This window comes from Myxine glutinosa, chromosome 3 (assembly GCF_964187855.1).
Source record: "Myxine glutinosa chromosome 3, kmMyxGlut1.1, whole genome shotgun sequence".
NCBI classification, from domain to species: Eukaryota; Metazoa; Chordata; class Myxini; order Myxiniformes; family Myxinidae; genus Myxine; species Myxine glutinosa.
The window spans coordinates 176,675,437-176,696,425 of NC_136263.1; the positions used below are offsets into that span (position 1 = coordinate 176,675,437).

General features: G+C 53.2%; 1 protein-coding gene across 3 annotated transcripts in view; it reads left to right on the forward strand.

Annotated features, from left to right (window-relative positions):
• LOC137423036 (exocyst complex component 6B) overlaps positions 1–20,989 on the forward strand; it is a 392,907-nt gene that overhangs the window by 129,896 nt on the left and 242,022 nt on the right. The gene's annotated exons all lie outside the window — the stretch shown is intronic.

A 20,989-nucleotide genomic window follows, 5' to 3' on the forward strand; every position in this document is an offset into this window, starting at 1 on the left:
AGGGACAGAATCACGTACGGTGGTGTCCAGCAGATGCGGGGAGGTCGCTCAGCGCTCGTGGGTCGCGACTTTGGTGGAGATGCCGGGGAGGTCGCTCAGCGCTCGGGAGGGTGGCGTCTTTTCCTTCCAAGCTCGGGGCGCATCTCTCCTCACGTCCGGCGCGGGGCCGCGTATATCTCCGGCGGGGAGTGACACGCCCTCGGCTCGTTAGCGCCGCCCCAGATGGCATCGGCCCATGGCTTCTCATTGGGTGCGGGGGTTACCGGCTCCGCCCTTGACGAGGGGCCGACAGGGAGCCCCTTCGTGGTAACCCCGTGGAGCGCGTGGTCAATGGTGGCTAACCGAGCCGGGAGGAGGACGCCCACTCCCCATGCCGTCACCGCGCCGCCCCCCTCTTTTGTTGTTGTTGTTGTAGTTGGCGCTTCTTCATGGGGAAGAGATGCGGAGAGGTATGGGGAGGTCCTAAACTTCCTAACAGGTGCCATATAATCACATTCTGGTGCAACGAAGAGTCATAATTAATGGAAACAAGTCCTTAACTGACATAGATTAAGAATAACTAGCAAGATGTCCTATAATTGTCTACGTGTGGTGCGGGGGACCTGGGCACGACATTTAATGGGGGGATGAAGGGGAAGATCGGCTCTAATGGGTGTTGTTTACAGACAATGGGACTAGGGAATGGGGTAAGGGAGAGTTGGGGAGTATCGGAGAAAATAGGGGAATATTTACAAGCGGATATGGAGGCCAAATTCCATATTCGCAACATTGCACCCTTCTCTACCCTCGGGGCGTCCCGACCCGATAAATTTTTACCTACTTTAGTGTGGCACGCAATGTAGTTCCCTCTACTATTAACTCTACCCTGAGTGCGACAGTTTTACAGATATTCACAAATGAGTAAATATGTCCCCCTGCGACGTTGCACCCTTCTCCTCACAGAAACACACCCACAGGATAACCGAATCCGGAAAGAATTCTCAAACTAAACATACAGCCGGTAGGGAGCATTATTTACAAGACTACGCTGCTATTTACACTACGATCCAGGACCTGTTTTTGGAGGAACACATGCAGACGTTATGCATAGAGAGAGCGCGCTTGCCAACATCGATACACCAACCCACGAGTGCTCTGTGGCCGACGGCCTTTAATAACGTGCAGAGCACCCTTTCCCGAGCATCAACAGCACCACCCCACCACCAATCGGTGCAGTCACCATTGTTCATTGGAATAAAAATAACTTCAACAACCCCTAACCCTGCAGGTGTCTCTTGCTCTTCTTGTGGTGCACTTGGTGGTGTTAACTATTAGTGGTTCACCTGTATGGCATAGGTGCCACGTTGATCCATAGGTCCATCCCCGGGTGGTGCTTGGCCGCAAACGAACTGCGGTCCATTGTGGGTGGCCACAAACATTGCGGTCCATATGGTGTACCGATCCAGGCAGCGAACAGCGAAAGTGCAGGCCCACAACTGCGCAGCCAGCACCTCTCTCTCCTCTCTCTCTACCCCAAAGCCAGATCCTCGGAGGTGGGAGACAAAAGAAGCAGACAAGTGAGTAAGGTGGTAAGGGCGCAAAAGTGCACGCAATGTAAGGTAATGCACACTGGGGGCACATGGGAACCAGGTGAGACAGGTACGTTCCTATCGTACGCCCCCCCCCCCACCAGGTAACCTACATGGCCCCTCCCTTACCCCTTACTGCATCCACACAACACAACACTACTCATAAACATCTACTTTACAAATCAACAAACATCCCTACTGTCTTCCCCGTTCCTCCCATATACCAAATTCGTCTTCTCTCCCTCCTAACCAATCAAATTTGCCATTTTCAACTCTCATCAAAATTTGCCATCTCCAACTGAACATCAAAATTTGCCATCACCAATTCATCATCAGTCCCTCCTAGGGAGGGAGAGATGGAATCACCCCAATGTCTCATCCACGTCGTGATGCGTCTCACAAATCCTCACAGCAATCTCATTTCCTGCAACAAACAAAGAAAACACAGGTGTGGAGTCATCATCATCACCTCAGGTAAGTGGCTGCGTATGGTGCGACAGGTTCATTAATCCTAACTATTTCCTAAATGACTTTAACAACTTTACACTACCCGGGGTCTTTCTCCGGCCAAACCATTGGCCCTCTTACACTATGGGTTCTAAAAACCAATTCCCATTGGCCAAACTGTGGTGCTCTTCAATTTGGGGTCTCACTCCCCCGATTCATCTCCCGGTGCCCTCGCACAATTTCTGGGCTGCGGCGTGTACCTCTCCCAGTGGGTCTACCCACCTGCACACCTCCACCACTGCAGTTGCCTCCGAGCTTACCTGCTCCTTGCCCTAACCTAACTACCTGGGGAAGGCCCTCTGGCACTCTCCCCACTCGGTGCCCTCTCTGGCACTGGGCTACCCGGGTCCATCCTCCGGATCCTCGGGCACCCACTCACAACTACCGGCTCCCAGAGCCCACCTGCGGCCTCACCTGGCCGACATCCTCACAGTGGTGGAGTGCCCAACCAACTACACACACTAACAGGCTACACGCCCAGCCATTTCCACAACACTAATGCACCCATCCACAACACCATTCTGCAACCGCACCACAAATGCCAATATCCAACCACAATTTACCTGTACCCTCTACCTAACACTTACACTACCCGCCCCGGGTACTCGTGAAAGGGGTCCACTCTTCCCCCATCCACACCTTCGCACCACGCACACCACTCCATACCACTTACTCCAACTCTCTCCACACACCTGTACTTGCACCCTGTGCTCTCACACCTGGTGCCACCTGCACCCTTCTCTCCCCAAGCGCATTCGCGCTGATCCACACACTCACTACTCATACACTGCTCCACACACCTGTCCAGTTGCACACCTGTGCAATCACACCTGTTCAATTCTCACAAACACGGCATCATCTCAGCTAACTACTCCCTTCTGAAACTTGCGCTTCCCAGTCGTCCCTTTAAACTATTGCGCTCCCTCGTCATTATAATCCACACTAATCTACCTGCGTCCCCACTACAGGTATCAGTCACTAACTAACCTTAACGTTACCTAAGGTCATCTTCGCTAGATCCCTACACACCATATCCTAACCCACCCGGGCTAGTTTTCACTGCCATACACCCCATAAACCTAGTGCTCCTTTGCCCCCCTCACATGGGAAAGGTGGCAGGGATGCCACCCTCTCCCACCGGGCCTATCGCTCCTCAATCCCCCAGTCCTCTGGCACTAATAAGCCCCCCTTATTCAGAGGTACTGGGTCCCGCCTCGGCATCTAAAGCCGAGGCGATCCACGGGGGCGCCTGCTCGCCGGTGTAAGGTCTTATCCGGTCGGCGTGGACGATCCGAGGGAGGGCTCGTGGCCCCATTTTGATCTTAAAGACCACGTCACAGATTTGCGACAGGACGACTCCTGGGCCTTGCCAGGGGGAGGTGAGTTTTGGGCACCTTCCCTTCCGCCTCCGGGGATTAAAGAACCAAATCTTCATCCCCGGAGCGTATTGACTCCCCTGGCTCCGGTCGTCGTACCTGCGCTTCATCTTTTCCCCCGCCAGATGGAGTTGGCGGCGGGCGAAGGCATGGACTAGCTCCATGCCTTCCTCTAGGTGACGTGCGTACCCCTCCCTCGGCGGGTTAACCACTGTGTCTGGCACGGGACCGCATAGCAAGTCGGCGGGAGCCCGTAACTCCCGCCCATACATAAGCAACGCTGGACTGCATGCGGTGGCCCCGTGCTGGCTGGTTCGGTAGGCCATGAGCAAGTAAGGGAGATGTTCGTCCCAGTCATCCTGACGGGTGGTGGTGAACAGTGCCAGTTGTTGGATTAAAGTTCGGTTGAATCTTTCCACCATCCCGTCAGATTGAGGTCTTAAAGGCGTTGTCCTGGTTTTTCGAATTGACAGGAGACTGCACACATCTTTTAGTAATTTGCTCTCAAAATTTCGTCCCTGGTCGGTGTGCAACTCCTGTGGAATCCCATGCCGGCACACAAATCCTTCCACGAAGGCCTGCGCTACCACCCCTGCTTCTTGGTTGGGGAGGGCGTAGGCCTCCGGCCACTTGGTGAAGTAGTCCATCACAACGAGGATATACTTATTACCTTGGCGGGTGCGGGGCAGCGGTCCTAGAATATCCATAGCCACCCGCTCAAGGGGGGCCCCCACCTGATGTAATTGAAGGGGGGCCCTCATCCTCCGTGCTGGTCCCTTTTTGGCAGAACAGGCGTCGCATCTCCGACACCAGTCCTGTATGTCGCGCCCCATATTCACCCAATAGAACCTCCGGCGGACCCGAGATATTGTCTTTGTCCTGCCCAAATGGCCGCCGGAGCGGGTACCATGCACCTGTTGCAATATGACGTTCTTGAATTTGTCAGGGACTATCACCAGCCAGGAAGTTCGATCAGAGGGAACCTCCACCCACTTGCGATACAAGATGTTGCCTTTCAATTCCAGGGTCTGCCACTGAGCCCAATATGCCTTTGTCTGCGCCCCGAGGGGGGTGACCTCTTCCCCCTTTGGTCTTTGCCCCAATTTGACCCATTGGAACACCGGCCCCAGAACAGGATCCTCCTGCTGGGCCGTGCTCCAAGCCAACTCTCCAAATTCCTCGTCCGCGGTTAGTGGCAAAATTGGCCCTCTCACCCGGGTTGCCCGGACGACGAGAATCGGGGCGGAATCGCCCAATTGCTCCCTCTCCTCGTGTCTCGCACAAAATTTACAGTTTTCCCCCAGACAAGGACGCCGAGAGAGTGCGTCCGCATTACCATGGGCCTTCCCGGCCCTATGGGCCACATCAAAATCGTACTGCTGCAACTTTTCCAACCACCTTGCAATTTGGCCCTCCGGTTCCTTGAACCGAAGGAGCCATTGCAAGGAGGAATGGTCAGTTCTAACCAAAAATTTCCGCCCGTACAAGTACGGGTGGAAATGGTTCATGGCAGCCAGCATAGCCAATAACTCTTTGCGAGTGACGCAATAATTTCTCTCGGGCCTACTTAAGGCCCGACTATAATAACCAATCACTCTCTCCACGCCCTCCTGTGTCTGAGACAAAACTGCGCCCAATCCTTCCTGGCTCGCATCCGTGTCCAGGGTAAATGTCCCGTCACTAGTGGGGTAAGCTAGAAGGGGTGCGGATGTTAGACACCCCTTCAATTTTTGGAAGGCCTCGTGGCACTCCCGTGTCCAATTAAATCGCGTCCCCTTCTCCGTAAGCCGGTGGAGGGGACGGGCCAACTCCGCAAATTTCGCCACAAAGCGCCGGTAGTAGGAGCAGAGTCCCAAAAATCCCCGCACCTCTTTGATGGTACGTGGTGCGGGCCACTCCTCTACCGCTTTAATTTTGTCTGGGTCTGTTTTTACCCCCTCGCGGCCAATCACGTGACCTAGATAGGCCACCTCTCTTGCAAACAAAGTGCACTTACTCGGGTTCAGCTTCAACCCTGCCTGTCTGAGGCACCCGAACACCTGGTCCAAATTAGCTAGTGCCTGGGGGAACGTTTGGGCATGTACCAGGACGTCATCCAGGTACACCAGGCATGATTGCCATGGCATGCCGCCTAGTACATGCTCCATCAATCTCTCAAAGGTGGCGGGGGCGTTACACAAACCAAACGGCATCACAGTAAACTGATACAGTCCCTTACCTGTGGAAAATGCCGTTTTCTCCTTCCCTGCCCTATCCATCTCCACCTGCCAATACCCACTCTTGAGGTCCAAAGTTGTGAACCAATTTGAGCCCGCAACGGCATCGAGGGTGTCATCAATCCTTGGCAGGGGATATGAGTCCTTGAGTGTCACGTTGTTTAGCTGGCGATAGTCCACGCAGAACCGCGTGGTCCCATCCTTCTTTTTGACCAGCACAACAGGTGACATCCAAGGACTTCCCGAGGGCTCGATCACACCTGCGTCGAGCATTTTTGCAACCTGCTCGTCAGCGTCCGCCCTCTTGCTCCAAGGGAGCCGTCGGGCGGCCTGACGAATAGGCCGGGCCTCACCGGTGTGGATCTGATGTTTCACCAGGCCCGTACGTCCAATATCCTCGGTGGACAGGGAGAAGAGGTCCAAATGGGACCCAACCAGTTTGTGTAAGGCCTCCCTCTGGGTACCTCCCAACTCTACGCTACTACGATTTACCATCTCGCAAATGGGATCGGGCCAATTCCTACTTGTTATTGAAGGCTCCCCCCGGGGTCGGCTCGGCTGGACGTTCTCGCCCCTCACTGTCGCGACTTCCTCAACTGGGGTGCAGCCAGCTACCCTCGTGCCCCTTACTATAGTGCGTGGTTCTGTACTCACATTTACTACTCGGACGGCCACTACCGGTCCGTCCGTTTTTACAAGGGTGCGGCCCACGATTAAACCCGGTATGGACTGCGCTGCCACCGGTTCGACCAGGCCGCAGGACTCCTGCCATGTTGGGCGAGCTGCCCACCGGGCCGGCACTATCGCCTCGGCCCTTGGGGGGATGGTCACGGCCTCGGAAGCCTCCAGCTCCGCTCTCTCGGCCGTGCTCACTCCCCCTAACGGCAGCTCTTCTACTCCCACCTGCAGGATCCCCCGGCACAAGTCGATTTTACAACCGCTGGCAGTCAACAGGTCCAACCCTATTAAACATGGGTCGCACACCTCCGCCACCCAAACATCTATCTCCCTCCTTACCGACCCTAACTTGAGGGTCACAGAACCACGCCCTATGATCGGGGCCGTTACCCCGGTAGCAAGCTGCAAACTATAATTTTGCAGGCGCTGGATCTTATCCCAGCCACCTGCACTCGAATCAAGGACCACAGGGCTGATGATCGTGGCGCTAGCTCCTGTGTCCACTACGGCGTCTACCCCCACGCCGGCAATTTTGCATCTAATTGTCAGGCTACCGGTTCCAATTTGGCCACAATAAATGACCTGTCGCGTCAATGAGGGCTCTCCTCCATCCTCTGCTGCCGAACACCGCCCTACGTGCCCGACACCTTCTAGTTTCCCGGGGTCTGGCGGGGGGGTGTCTGGGGTCGGCTAACCCGCTCCCCCCTGGGCGGAGTTGAGGACCTCAACTGCCGGGGATCATCCCGGCGCGCGTTTCGACAGTGCCGCGCCAGGTGACCCAGGCGGTTGCAGGTATAGCACCTCACCTGGTAAGGTGCTTGCCTCCGGAATTCCAAATTCCCCCCCCTGTAGGTCCGAATTGGATTACCCGCTCGTGGTCCACCGCGGGCCACCTCCGGGGCCGCCTGCCATGGTCCAGGTCCTGCCAGGCGCTGGTCCACCAGCCTCCGGACCATGCCCGCCAGGTCAGGACCCACGTCGGGGGCGGGCCCCCTAAGGGGTCCGCCCTCCATCGGGGGTCCCATCTGGCGGACCGCCATTGCGAGACGCTCGCCCCCCCGGGCCAGGGGCCTCGCTGCTTCCCAACGGGCCGCAGCGTCAGCCGCCTGGCTCAGAGTCTGCGGGCGCCACATGGCGAGCTGTTGCCGGAGCTCAATATCCGGGAGGGCCTGGATAAAATGGTCCAGCGCCAGGCTTTCCCGGGAATCCGCTGCCATGCTAGCATGTGCGATCCCCACTGCGCGGCGAATGTCGTGGGCAAGTTCCCCGATGGCTTCCTGGGGCTTGCGCTTTCGCAGCGCGAGCTGAGCTTTAACAAGCTCGCTCTGCTGTTCTATTCCAAATCGATTAATTAGGGCGTCGCGGAGGGCTGGCAGGGTGAGAGCACCCGCTGGTAATGCCGTCAGCACCTCCGCCGCCGCGCCGCGCAATGCGGCCACCAGGTGTACTCCACCTTCGTCCTCACCCCAACCGTTACCCTTACACACACAGTCGAACTGCGCCAGGTACGCGCGTAGATCACTCTTGCCGTCATACGGCGCGAGTGGGACCTTGTGGGACCACCTCGTATGCGAGTCGTTGCCCGCCGGCCGGACCCCGTGCGTCGCCCCTTGCGGGGTCAGCGCGGGGCCGAACCGGCCGGGCCCCCACAGTACATTACCCCCAAGGGGCTCTCGTGCCTCCCCGGTCCCTCCAACAACTACCCCTGTTGGTGTCGATGCATGGGTCACACCTCCGCAACCCGCTACCCATTCCATACCACCACAACCTTGCTCACCCACACCTCGCACCTCTCGTTCCATACCCTCCGGACCAGCCATACACCTCACTCTTGGCCTCTCACGAACATCCGGGTCTATCTCGACCCCCAAGCTTATTAAATCACCTGGCGCATCATACGCACGACCATATTGGTCACCACTTACACCGGGTCCTCTTTCTCTTCGCTTCTCCTCCATCACCTGCGAATCCCTCATCCGGTTAATGAGCACATCATCACGATCCGAACACAGACTTTGGACCAATTCTTTTACTTCCTCCTTTATCTCTTTCTTATCCTCTCTCCGTCGCTTCTTAATTTCGCTCACCCCTTCTTCCACTTCTTCTAATTTTTGCTTCATCTCCTTCATCTCTTCGTGCGCCCCTTTAAGTTCTTCCTCTAACTCCACTTTATTTTTTTCTATGTGCTCCCGCACCTCCCGCTCTTTAACCTCCATTACCTCTACCACCTTGTCCATTTTCCTCGTCAGGTCCTCATGTACCGTCTGGCACTCTTTTTTAATTACCCCTACGTCCTTTTTCATCTCCTTCTGTGTCGATTTTAAACCCTCTATTACCGCTGTGTTCTTCTTTACCTGGTCCCCCAACTCCTTTTGTCCCACTGTCAGTTGTTCTACTCCCAGCGTCAACTCCTCTATACCACCTTGCAATTTTACAGTCCCCTTTCTCACCTCTTTCTCCATGCGCTCCTTACAGTGCCTCACCTCCTCGCGCACTCCTCCGACCTCCTCACTCACTCCTCTTCTGATCTCCTCTCCCATCACTTGCATCTCCTGCCCAGATGCCACCCTCATCTGCTCCATTTCCTCCCTGTGAGCATCCAGTTTGGTTTCTACCCCCATTCTGACCCCCTCTATCTGCTGCTCCATTTGTTTAACTTCCCTTTCCGCTTGGTCCCTCATGTCCCTCAATTTGCCTTCCATACTGTTTTCTAACCCCTCTAACCCTTTTTGCATCCCTTCCATTTGATTCTCTTGAGCGGCCATTCTGTTTTCTACCCCCGTTAACCCATGTTTCACTCCCTCTATCTGATTCTCTTGAGCGGCCATTCTGTTTTCTACCCCCGTTAACCCATTCTTTACTTCTTTTATCCCGTTGTCTAACTCCTCAAAATTATTGTCTAACTTCTCAATTTTCTTGTCTAACTCCTCAAAATTATTGTCTAACTTCTCACTGGTACCCCTCGCTTCGTCCCTCATTACCCCCATTTGGTTTCCCATTACCCCCATTTGGCCCTCCAATCGCTCACCCTGAGCATCCATCCGGTTCCCCATTCTGTTTGCCATTTCTTCATTATTCTGGGCCATAAGGGCCTTCATTTGTATAAAAAAAAGGCCCCAATCCATCGGGGGCGCTGCCACGGTCGCTGGCGCGGTGATCAGCGAGGCGCCATTTTGCGCGCCCGCTTCTTCGTGCGTGACGGCGCTATTTTGCGAACCTGCCGCCCTCACTGCTTCGCTCTCCTCCTGTCCCTCATTTTGGTCCTGGATCGACCCTACCTCACTCTCCTTTACCGGACCCCAGCTGTCTTGATCCGCCATAGCGCGACTTTCAAAATTCGGTTTTTATTTTTTTATTTTCGTAAAACAAATTGAAATTTCGCCGTTATAATTTCGCGCGGGAAACGCGCTCCGAATCGATTTTCCCTCCCAAAATTTGGGCCTAACTAATTTAGTCCCGGGTTCGAATCCCACTTCTGACACCAATTGTTACAGATACGACTTTGATGGTATGGTGGGCCGAGCGGGATGGCCGCCGTATCCGTACAAGTTACCCGATTGTGCCCGAATGTTGACTAATCGCGCTACGCTGGCTCAATAGGAAAGAGAAGACACCCGGCTGGATTATAATGACACAATACGACACCAGGGGTTCAGTTCTCAAGTATATTCGTACGGAAAAAGGTTAGATTACAACTACAAGAGGGACAGCATAGGAAGACAGGCACTTAGACACACTCTTATATTAACCCTAGACAGACCACAGATAAACGGGACAACGCTGACTCACACGGGATTTGATGGCAAGGAAAGCGGCAGTCGATGGCTCAGGTGCACCTGGCTCAGGGACAGAATCACGTACGGTGGTGTCCAGCAGATGCGGGGAGGTCGCTCAGCGCTCGTGGGTCGCGACTTTGGTGGAGATGCCGGGGAGGTCGCTCAGCGCTCGGGAGGGTGGCGTCTTTTCCTTCCAAGCTCGGGGCGCATCTCTCCTCACGTCCGGCGCGGGGCCGCGTATATCTCCGGCGGGGAGTGACACGCCCTCGGCTCGTTAGCGCCGCCCCAGATGGCATCGGCCCATGGCTTCTCATTGGGTGCGGGGGTTACCGGCTCCGCCCTTGACGAGGGGCCGACAGGGAGCCCCTTCGTGGTAACCCCGTGGAGCGCGTGGTCAATGGTGGCTAACCGAGCCGGGAGGAGGACGCCCACTCCCCATGCCGTCACCGCGCCGCCCCCCTCTTTTGTTGTTGTTGTTGTAGTTGGCGCTTCTTCATGGGGAAGAGATGCGGAGAGGTATGGGGAGGTCCTAAACTTCCTAACAGGTGCCATATAATCACATTCTGGTGCAACGAAGAGTCATAATTAATGGAAACAAGTCCTTAACTGACATAGATTAAGAATAACTAGCAAGATGTCCTATAATTGTCTACGTGTGGTGCGGGGGACCTGGGCACGACATTTAATGGGGGGATGAAGGGGAAGATCGGCTCTAATGGGTGTTGTTTACAGACAATGGGACTAGGGAATGGGGTAAGGGAGAGTTGGGGAGTATCGGAGAAAATAGGGGAATATTTACAAGCGGATATGGAGGCCAAATTCCATATTCGCAACAATATGTATATATATACACAGACGTGGCATTTAATATGGAATATTTTTTTTTTCTTGACTTGGGTTTACTTTCTTAACTCAGTATATCAATCTGGTGAGTTTCTTTTACACTTTGGTGATTTATTTGTTAAAAGAACCATGTCACTGATTGTCTGTTGCAGCAAGAAGTCAACAACAGGATTATATCACAGGTGGCGTGGCAAAATGTACGGAGAGGTGCATTTGATGATTGGCTTCACAGTCGGGTATACAAGGGTTGTTGCGTTCTGTATTCGTGGAAAACAACTGCTGCACGTCTCCAAAAGTTATTGCCGCTTCCTCTGGAGATGGTCCGTCAACTTGACAATGCTGTTTGTCATGGAGTGGTGGCTTTACGAAATTACGGCATGAAACAGCATGCTATTGCTCGGCAGTATGGCATCACTCAATGTCAGGTGTCAAAGATCCTGAAACGAAATGCTCAGAAGGGTGTCCCTACTCCAATACCGAGGCCAGGACGTCCCCGCAGAACCACAAGGAGGGATGATCACCGGCTGCACCGGTTCGTCCGCAATGGCCGTACCAAGTCAGCTAATCGGCTTAGGGCTGAGTGGCAGCAACTGACAAATGTGCCTGTATCCAGAAGGCTAGTCAACCAACGACTGGTTCAAGCAGGCTATCGTGCCAGGCGTCCCCTGAGAAAGTCATGCCTGACCAGACAACACCACCAGCGCCGATTACAGTGGGCCAGAGAGCACCGTCAATGGCAGCCAGGACACTGGAATCACGTGATCTTCAGTGACGAGTCTAGATTTCTGGTCTATCGTCAAGATGGCCGCGTCCTAGTGCGCAGACAAGTGCATGAAGCCTACAACAAAGATTGTATAGTGCCAAGAGTCCAGGCTGGAGGTGGTGGGGTGACCGTTTGGGCTGCTTTTCATGCAGGGGGCAAAACAGACCTGGTTGTTCTGAATGGAAACCTGAACCACTTCAAGTACAGGGCCATTCTGGAAGAAACATTGCTTCCATTTGCTCGTGCAGCCTTTCGAGGAAACTTTGTCTTCCAGGATGACAATGCACGGCCTCATAGTGCTCGCATGATCCAACACTTTCTTGCTGACCGTGGTGTAGAGCATATGGAGTGGCCTGCCATGTCCCCGGATATGAATCCGATAGAGAACTTGTGGGCAGAATTAACGCGTCAAATCGACCACTTGGACCAGCAGCCGACCTCTGTGCGTGAATTGCAGCAGGCTCAACGTGTACGTGCTCTCCTGAATGCTCTTGGGGGTTACACGAAGTACTGAACTGTAATTTTACTGTCCGTAATCCCAGTCATAATTTAGCTTTTGTTTTTGTTGAAAAAATATATATTGTTGCGGATCTGCCACCGGCCTTCTCCCCTTAACAAGGGTGGATTAGTCCCGTGGTCTTTGACTGGCCTGGCGGTACCCGGGACCTATGATGTTCTACCCGGACAGTGCGAAATAGGGTATTAGGACTAGAATTCGCTCTTACCTAATTACTCGCGCTGCCCTGAAATGAGGAAATAAGCCCCGCACAAACCACGCGTGTTGAGACGCCGAGCGGTGCGTACACGCGATCCGTGCCGTTTATATGGTGAACCCGGTTCTAGCGGTCTTATTCGTGCCACGCTCAGTCAATGGCGAAATCACAGAGGCGATCGAATTGGAAAAAGGAATAACAGGTTTTATTTACACGATACAATGGTTCAAGCAAAAGGGGACACAGTGCAGCCTTAAACAGTCTTTCTTACTACCCAGGACAAACGGGCCCGTCTCACACATACACACTCACACGGGGCTTGCAGCTGCAGGGTGATGGTCCGCGTCCAATAATGGCTCCCGTGCAGCTCCCTCCGGTCTCCGGCTCGTCCCGTGCAGATGCTAAGAAGAGAAGGCAGGAGCTCTCCGCGTGTCGTTTGTGCGCACAGGGTTATTACGGGGCGAACGGTAGGGTGTGGGCTCTGGCGATTAATCACTGGCAGGCTATTACCGCGTTGACTCGCGTGGCTGAAGTAGGCGCTATTCGCCACCGACGCGTCTGGATGCAGCCGTGTACTCAACGCCTCTTCTTCCTCTCCTCTGGCGCGTACGTTATACGATGGCGAGTTACAGTTCAATGCCTCAAAGCGAGTGATGCGAGTCACGTTCTCCTTCAAAGTCCGGCTCGTAAATTCTCCCAAGTGCTCACAATGCGCTCACCCCCTCAAGTCCTCCGACCAAGTCCTCTCCCAACAAGTCCTTCTCAATCAGTCCTCTCTCTGCGAGTCCTTTGACCAAGTCCTCTCCCAACAAGTCCTGTTCAAGGGCTTTGTGCAGTGACTTATATAGGCACGCCCTGCGAACCTTCTCAAACTTACCAGACGCGCCTCACCACGCCCTGTCACCCCATGCCGCTAGAGCCCTGATTGGCTGGTGGCTCTTACCGTCATCGCCTCTGACGCTCCGATCTTGACGCCGCCCCCACCCTGACCTCGCGCTCCTCCTTCTCAGGCCTACCTCGTGTTACTCGACTAGTGAGCGAGGAAAGGGCAGCAAATGCTGCGGGCAGCCAAAGCGTAATAAACTGAGCGGGCAGCCAAATGGGGCGCGGGATCAATTACGCCCATCGAGATGGAATTGGAGGGTGGACGCAAAATGAACGGGACCTAATCTCATGTCTTTACACAACGCAGACATTTACTAGGGGAAATGGCCGATATTTACACATACTATGACATAACTAATACTACAAGTGGGCCTACGTGTTGCTCGTGGAACTAACTATGGGGGGCAACCCTTTAACCTTTAATGATCAATATGTGCAAATCTCAAAACCGTAGCACTGCCCCCCTCCCTGCCAGACTCGTCCCCAAGTCGAACCCACACAGGTGAGAACGACCGGTTTTGAGAAAGGTTTGGGACTAGTTTTAAAATTACGTGTGACATTTAGATGTGGTTTCCCTCTACATTTAATCTAACACCCTGTATGCGACAGTTTTACAACACTAGATATGTCCCACCTACTGCGTTGTGTACTAACTAACAGACTCACACCCACAGCTAACCGAATTGCGGAATGAATTCTCAAACTAAACATAAAGCTGGTGGGGAGCATGTTATTTACAACACTAAACTAATTAATTTACATCTCTATAACCCAGGACCTGTTCTTTTGGAAAGAAGTTTGGAGGGGAGAAAACAGCAATGCACCAATTCACCAATACACAAAAATACACAGTTCACCATTTCAAATGTCATATTAAAATGTCACTTTGCTGCTTGGCTGCTGCTTGGCTGCATCTTCTTGCTTCCTGCTTCGTCTTCGGTGTGCCATAATAAAAACTTGAAGGTCTTCTTTCCTGACACACCAGAATACAACGTACAAACCGTGTACGTTTTTTTTTTTTCCCAGCAGGGTCAATCTTAGGTCCATCTGTGTGACATTGACGCCACTTAAAGCCAGTGGTCCACAGGTGCAAGGTAACGTTTGCAGCAAATGACCGCTCAGCAAATATGCCAGGCCACAGAACGTGTGGTCCATAAGGTGTATTGGTGCAGCAAAATGCAGCAGGGGCACCGCACAGGTGTAGCAACGTGCCGCAGCACAGTTCAGGGTTCCTGCACACTCCCCTCCAAAAATGGGTCCATGGGTGGGGAGGAAGACAAAGCACAGTTAGCAGAGGAAAGGACGCAAGGGTACACATCAATACAAGGCAATGCGACATGAGGGGCATGGGAGAGCGAGCGGAGCAAGCTCGTCCCTAACCGTTCCCCCCACCCCGCCCCCCCCCCCCTCCCATGCCAGCCTACACTACCCTTGCCCCTCCCTGTATTTACACTTTACAAATTCGTCACTACGTCTTGTCTCCCATATCCCCCTCTAAACCAAATTCGTCGTCCAATCCCTCCCAAGAAGGAAGAGATGGAATACACACAGTCTAATCCCGTCGAGATGCGTCTCACCCACTCAAATAGTTCACAAAACCTGGTGTGGAGTTCCGTCTCCTTGGTGAGTGGATGTGGATGGTGCGAAGAGATTCCTCATCCTAACCATACTCTAACAACATTAACTTAGTTACCCTACCCGGGGTCTTGCCCTGCCAATTGGCATCTTTAAACTATGTGGTTCTAAAAACCAATTCCCATTGACCCACCCTGTGGTGCCCTCCAAATTTGGGTCTCACTCCCCAATTTTTCTTACTGTGCCTTTGCACAATTTCGGGGCTGGGTCGTGTGGCTCCACTAGCAGGTCTACCTACCTGCGCACCTCTACCACTGAAGTCGCCACCCGAGCTTACCTTGCTCCTTGCGACTACCCTAATTTGGGGAAGGCCCCTCCTGGCTCTCTCACCCCTCTGATGCCCTCTCTGGCATTGGGCTACCCGGGTCCTTTCCTAGGATCCTCGGGCCCCACTGAACACTACTCTGACTGGCTCCCAGAGCCTACCTGCGGCCTCACCTGGCCGACAGACTACCAGTGGCGGAGTGCCCCAATAACCATACGCACCAACAAAGCCCACACGCCAAGCCATTTCCACAGACTCATGCACCCATCCAAGCACTTCATTGCCACTACCTGCACCACAGGTGTCAATATCCAACAATTTACGTAAACCCTCTACCTGACTTTACACTACCCTCCCCGGGTATTCGTGAAGGGGACCATCTTCCCCCCATTCACTCCTTCGCACCATGCATTCCACACCACTCATTCAACACCATTATTTCCACACACCAGCTCTCTTGCACACCTCTTGTGCTCACATTCCTCTTTCCATACACTCCAACACAATTCCATGTGTCCTCAATACACCACTTATACACTTCCACATACACACAGCATCATCGAACTAACTACTTCCCTCTAATACTCGTGCTTTCCCGTCTTCCCTTACACTAAGCACACCCTCGTCATTATCATCCACCTAATCTCTCTAGTCCCCTCTACCTGTACAAAAGTCACTACTTAAATCTCGTCCCTACCGTCATTTACTAAATCGCTAGCAATTATCCTCGCCCGCCCTCGGCTAGTTTTCACTGCCACCCCATAATCTAGAGCTCATGTGCCCTCCCCCCCCCCCAAAAAAAGAATGGTAAAGCTACCATTCCCCCACGCAGGGTACCATTCGCCATCACTACTGCTTTTCGTCCACTATACTCGAGCCTCTCGGTGCGGAAATACATTTTCGTCATCACAGCTCAGCTTCGAAAAGCCGAGCAATGCATGCGGGTGGTTGGTCTCCTGTTGGTTGGGTCCGTCCGGCATTTTCGATTCAGGGGAGGAGGTTTTGTTGGACCAACCAAGGTTCCAGGCGCCATCCCTGCGCGGAGCCTTTCGGTCCCCGGCACGTTGGCCCAGCCGCCCACGGTCGGAGCACCGCGCCCGCCATGGGGCAAAGCTCCGACCTCTCCTTCCCCCCCCTCGAACCGTGCCGATCGCCTTTCCCGCCAAGGCGCGGCACCGACCATACAGGGCGGGACCCGGCACGAATCGTCCACGGCGCTACTTGCGAGACCGCCGCGGCAACGATCCCCGCCGGTCCCCGCAGCACACAAAGCACGCCACGCGCCGAGAGCTCGCGTCGGCTATCCGTCGCCCTAAACGCTGCCCTGGTCTGCGTCGATGCTTTAGCCGCATTCTCACACCCACACGCGACCCGCTCCTTACTCGCACACCGAGGCGCTCCAACGGCTCCCATACACTCCCTGCATTCCGTTATTTCACTTTCTCTCCGTGCATTTTCTTTCCTTACACACTCAGGTGCACACCACTCAGGCGCACTCATGCCGCTCGCACACTCCATTATCACACACTCCTCTGTTACACACTCCGTAACACACTTGGCCATCGCACACCCTTGCGTATACTCTTTTGTTACACCCTCAGTAACAACCACGGGTGTGCACTCTCCGGGTACACACCCAATCACGTGCTCTGGTGTGCACTCTCGCACACTCTCTACAACACGCTCCAGTGTGCAATCTCGCACACTCTCTTCGGCTATCGCACACTCTGTTTCACACTCTTCACACATACACTCCGTTGTGCATTCGCTCTCACTCTCTGTAACACACTCTCCCGTTACACACTCGCGCTCCGGCACACACTTTTTCCTCACACGCGTGCCATTCGCTTTCCCACATCGCACCACGGACCTTCCACGAGCGCCCGGGTTGCGTCTCGATCCCAAGCGTGCCAAAAATCTTTTCGCGCCATACACGCTCCTACTCGCCTTTGGGACCCTTTTCTGCAGCAGCACCTGCAAACTCTCATTGGGGTTAGACAGTACGACATCACGATGTGAACACGGACTTTGAGTACATTCCAACTTTTCCTTCTCCCGTGATTCACTTTCTAACTCTGCCGTCTCTTCAGCCCCAATTTCCATTCTAATTTCTTTTAGTTCAATTATTTCTAGCTCAACGACCGCCGGTGCACATAAAATTTTATTCTCCAACTCGGTGGCCGTCGGCTTTCCCATACCCCGTGTCGCGATTTCTACCCCCTCGGTCAACTTGACTGCGCTCTGCTCTACACGGCTCTCCCTGCGTTCCTCGCACCGCGTTACCTTGTCGCGTACCAATGCGACTTTCCCGCTCGACCTGTGCCTTATGTCCTCCCCCATCTTTTTTATTAACTCCCCTCGGGTGTCCATTTTGCGTTCCAGCTTGTTTTTTACCTCTTATAATTGATCCCCCATCTGTTTTATGTCCTGGGTGGATTTGTCCCCCATTTCCTTCAATTGGCCACCCATTTTGCTTCCCAATTCATTTTTCGCCTTCTCCAATTCCCGGGTGGATTTGTCACTTTGGGCTTCCATCTTACCATTTATTTTATTTATTTCATTCATGAATTGCGCCATGAAGGCTTGCACGTCCATAACCCCCACTTGCGCAGCGGGCGCGGCCCTCGTCGCCATGTGCGAGGCGCCGCCATTTTCTACTCCTGCTACCGGCCCCTCATCAATGTCCTCCTCGATTTCTCCCAATTCTTCCCGGAGGTCCTGGGTCATCGATTCTAACTCCTCATCTATCTCCTCCTCTACCCCCACCGGCATCCGACCACTTTGGCTATCCATGGCACGAATTTAATTTAGATGTTAATAACTAAATTTCGGTCGCTCGTAATTTTCGAGTGCGTTAAACGCACTTCGGGTCCCAATCCCACTCCTGACACCAAATGTTGCTGATCTGCCGCCGGCCTTCTCCCCTTACCAAGGGGGGATTAGTCCCCTTGTCTTCGACTGGCCTGGCGGGACCCGGGACCTATGACGTCCTTCCCGGACAGCGCGAAATAGGGTATTAGGACATCTCCACCGCCACCCACTCTATCCTGACAAACTGCATCACTGAAATAAAATCCTGGCTTCAAATCAACTTCGTCAAACTTAACTGTGATAAATCTGAAATAATCATCATTGGCCCAAAAACGCTCACCAAGTCCACCCATAACTTTGCCCTCAACATCGACGGTTTCCCAGTATCCACCTCCCCTCACATCCGGAATCTTGGCATCATCTTTGACCAAACCCTCTCCTTCGACAAATACACTAAACAGATCACAAAGACAGCCTTCTTTCACCTGAAAAACATCGCCCGTCTCCGTCCATCCCTCTCCTCTGTGGCTGCAGAAACCCTCATCCACGCTTTCATCACTTCCCGTCTGGACTACTGCAATAGCCTCCTTTCTGGTTCACCCTCAACAATCACCAATAAACTCCAATACATTCAGAACTCCGCTGCCCGTCTACTCACCCATTCCCGGACCCGTGACCACATCACCCCCGTCCTTTACAAGCTTCACTGGCTCCCCATCTCCCAGAGAATCCAGTACAAAATCCTCCTCTTGACCTACAAAGCCCTCCATAACCTGGCCCCATCGTACCTGGCTGACCTCCTCTCCAGACACACTCCCACCCGCAACCTCCGCTCTGCTGGTACCAACCTCCTGACCCCCCCCCCCCCATCCGGACAAAATTTAGATCCTGGGGGGACGGGCCTTCTCCATCGCTGCTCCCACCCTCTGGAACTCGCTACCTCACACCATCAGAGACTCCTCCTCACTCACCACATTCAAAACATCACTCAAGACCCACCTGTTCAACACTGCATTCAACATTTAACCCACAGCATCTAACCCCTGACTATCTCCTCTCCTTCTCCCTCCTTTGTGCTTTGAATATTTCCCTATTGATTCTTCTTTTTTTGCAATTGTTTTTATGTTTTGCTATGCATTATGTTTTGCACTCTGTCAAAGCGTCTTTGGGCTTCCTGAAAAGCGCTATATAAAATAAATGCATTATTATTATTATTATTAAGAATTCGCTATTACCTAATTACTCGCGCTGCCCTGAAACGAGGAAATATGCCCCGCACGAACCACGCGTGTTGAGACGCCGAGCGGTGCGTACACGCGATCCGTGGCGTTTATATGGTGAACCCGGTTCTAGCGATCTTATTCGTGCCATGCTCAGTCAATGGCGAAATCACAGAGGCGATCAAATTGGAAAAAGGAATAACAGGTTTTATTTACACTATACAATGGTTCAAGCAAAAGGGGACACAGTGCAGCCTTAAACAGTCTTACTTACAACCCAGGACAAACGGGCCCGTCTCACACATACACACTCACACGGGGCTTGCAGCTGCAGGGTGATGGTCCGCATCCAGGAATGGCTCCCGTGCAGCTCCCTCCAGTTTCCGGCTCGTCCCGTGCAGATGGTAAGAGAGAAGGCTGGAGCTCTCCGTGTGTCGTTTGTGCGCACAGGGTTATTACGGGCGAACGGTAGGGTGTGGGCTCTGGCGGTTAATCACTGGCAGGCTATTACCGCGTTGACTCGCGTGGCTGAAGTAGGCGCTATTCGCCACCGGCACGTCTGGCTGCAGCCGTGTACGCAACGCTCTTCTTCCTCTCCTCTGGTGCGTACGTTATATGATGGCGAGTTACAGTTCAATGCCTCAAAGCAAGTGATGCGACTCAAGTTCTCCTTCAAAGTCCGGCTCGTAAATTCTCCCAAGTGCTCACAATGCGCTCGCCCCCTCAAGTCCTCTGACCAAGTCCTCTCCCAACAAGTCCTTCTCAATCAGTCCTCTCTCTGCGAGTCCTTTGACCAAGTCCTCTCCCAACAAGTCCTGTTCAAGGGTTTTGTGCAGTGACTTATATAGGCACGCCCTGCGAACCTTCTCAAACTTACCAGACGCGCCTCACCACGCCCTGTCACGCCATGCCGCTAGAGCCCTGGTTGGCTGGTGGCTCTTACCATCATCGCCTCTGACGCTCCGATCTTGACGCCGCCCCCACCCCGACCTCGCGCTCCTCCTTCTCAGGCCTACCTCGTGTTACTCGACTAGTGAGCGAGCAAAGGGCAGCAAATGCTGCGGGCAGCCAAAGCATAATAAATTGAGCGGGCAGCCAAATGGGGCGCGGGATCAATTACGCCCATCGAGGTGGAATTGGAGGGTGGACGCAAAATGAACGGGACCTAATCTCATGTCTTTACAGAACGCAGATATTTACTAGGGGAAATGGCCAATAGTTACACATACTATGACATAACTAATACTACAAGTGGGCCTAGGTGTTGCTCGTGGAACTAACTATGGGGGGCAAACCTTTAATGATCAATATGTGCAAATCTCAAAACCGTAGCAATATATTATATATATATATATATATATATATATATATATATATACAGTGTGTGTATATATATATATATCTATATATATAAAGTAGAGTTGGCCTCTGTGTCTGTATCCTGATCTATCTATGATCTCTAAGATCTCGAGAACCCGTGGACGGATTTGCGAGCGGAAAGTACTGTTCGACTCGGGATGGTCCCAGGAATGTCACGGAGACATAAACATTTAAAAAATTTCGGGTTTTAAAATTAGCGTATTATTAGCACTAGCAGAAGAGAGAGGGATTCGAAGGGAGGAGCGCAGCGCTTCTAGCGCTTCTGACTACAGCACACCTTAAAATTAAAAAAACTTCGGGTTTTAAAATTAGTGTGTTAAGCGTAATTAGCGCTAGCAGAAGAGGGAGGGAAT